Source organism: Atta colombica, unplaced genomic scaffold, assembly GCF_001594045.1.
Source record: "Atta colombica isolate Treedump-2 unplaced genomic scaffold, Acol1.0 scaffold277, whole genome shotgun sequence".
NCBI classification, from domain to species: domain Eukaryota; kingdom Metazoa; phylum Arthropoda; class Insecta; order Hymenoptera; family Formicidae; genus Atta; species Atta colombica.
The window spans coordinates 1,183,508-1,185,752 of NW_017259378.1; the positions used below are offsets into that span (position 1 = coordinate 1,183,508).

Here is a 2,245-nt window from a genome sequence, read left to right on the forward strand (position 1 = left end):
ATAAATAAAGAAAAATAGTTAAATATAAAATAAGAGAAAAAAATCCTTTCACGATTTTTATATTTTCTTGTTGTATTTTTATTTTGCTGGAAAATAAAGATTTTGAATGTATTAGATTCAAACTCAACGTTATGATTAGCTGCAAAGGAAGTTCAAGTAAAAGAATGATGAGATATAAAAAAAATAACACAATGATGCTTATATTATATTATGTTCTAATTTCTAGAAATCACAAAACTGCTTAACTTGCTTAAACCTCAGCTCACTCTGGCTGTGTTCCAAAATTTGCTTGCAATGTAAACTACAGATTTTCAATAGTGGCAATAAATTTTGGAACACTGCTTCTGTTATTTCAAAACTCTATTTTCATTTGTATACAATATGTATATATTTGTTGGACAATATGAGTTTACACACGCAGATGCATATTATGCAACAAAATTTAATTTTATGTTGTTTCTTCGATTTCTGAACTAGTACACTTGAAATGATTCTTATTATAACTTTCTCTATTTTTTATGATCTATATAAGAAGTTATTCATATAATGGTAATATTCTAATACGGAATTGTTATAGACATTATGAAAACATGAAATAGAATATCCTACAATGAGTATTTTACAATAAATATATTTTATAAAGATAAAATGAATTTAGTTCTCAGATTTGAAAATATTGTTTTTGTATATAACGACATTTTTTTCATATAATGACAGGAAATAAAAAAATATAGTATCTCGTAATTGACATACATGGATAAAAAAATACGTTAAAATATATGTGAAAAATGTCATAATAAAGATGGATAAGATGTGTTCTTTTAACATGTTTTTCCTTTTTATCTCGCAGTGTTATTTTTAAAATAGACATTAAGTAATTCTGTAATAATATTTTACAATTATATTTCACAAAAATTTGACATATGTACATATTGTTATCCAATATAGTTATAATATTTAAAAAAATAAATATTATGAAAAAAATATTATGAAAAATTTCTAAATTCATAAAGTTTTATAGTATAACTAATTTGTCAAACATACGATAATATAATTCCTTTTAAAGTATTTAAGCAAATATATCTCGCAAATTAATTAAAAATGTTTATAAATGTATGTTACTTATAAAAACAAAATAATTGTAGTGATATATATATTTAACATTCTTACTATTGTAATGTTTTACATTCATACATCTGTAAATTCAATTTGATCTTCAACATTATAAATGAATTATTTTCATAGAATTGTAGTCACCTATTTTTTACATAAAAAAATATTAGTAAATCTAAAACTAAAGAAGCATTGAATATTGTTCAAAATTATATGCAGTGAATATTTGAATATTTGTAATATAAAAAGTATTATATTATATATTATTAAAATTTGCATAAATTTTAATAATTTATAACAAATTATGACTTTACACACTTTTTTTTTATGTTCAATCAAAAATATAAAAATTCATCTAAAAGAGTGCACGATCATAATATCATATAAATAATTAGAATATAGATACTATGATGAAATGTAATAATAATAGCTTGTAACTAAGTAACGGATGGCATTAATGTTGTATACAGGTAAGTTGTAGTCACTGCTCAATTAATATTTGAAAATATTTGTTTTTTCGAGTATCTTCATTGTATCACAGAATAATATTGTGATGTTATAAATAAGTAATAATGAGTTATAAATAAGATATTTTACAATAAAGAACACAAAAGGAATTGTATCAAGTATCTCGGAGATAGTTTATAGCTACTCTACTGATGACAATTTAAAGAATTTATTTTTCTATATATCTCTGCTTGTATATACCTGACTTCTTTTATATAGAATTGTCCGCGACTGTCTCTGCAAAAATAATGGTATATTATGCAATTTCGCATAGATATTATTTCGGAAGAATGTCACTTCTCAATTCTCGGGAATATTATTTTACGAGAGGACTGCAAGTCTTTTATTATGATAATAATATAGATACCTTATATGAAGAGGAAAGTTGGAAATATCATTATCATATTGAGAGACTATAGACGTTACGAGATTGTTTCCTTGTAACGTCATTTGACTTGTCACACATGTGCAGCGAATATTCGATTAAAACTTGTGAAGTATTCAACGAACAATTCGAACAAGTTAATCAAAATTTTTGTAAGTTTAAAGTATAAAAAAATGAAATATTTTACATAAATAGAATAATAGAATCGTATATATAATAATATAATATAATATAATATAA

At 22.5% G+C, this 2,245-nt stretch overlaps 1 protein-coding gene across 1 annotated transcript in view; it reads left to right on the forward strand.

Annotated features, from left to right (window-relative positions):
- LOC108689784 overlaps nucleotides 1–2,245 on the forward strand; it is a 16,898-nt gene that overhangs the window by 13,938 nt on the left and 715 nt on the right. The gene's annotated exons all lie outside the window — the stretch shown is intronic.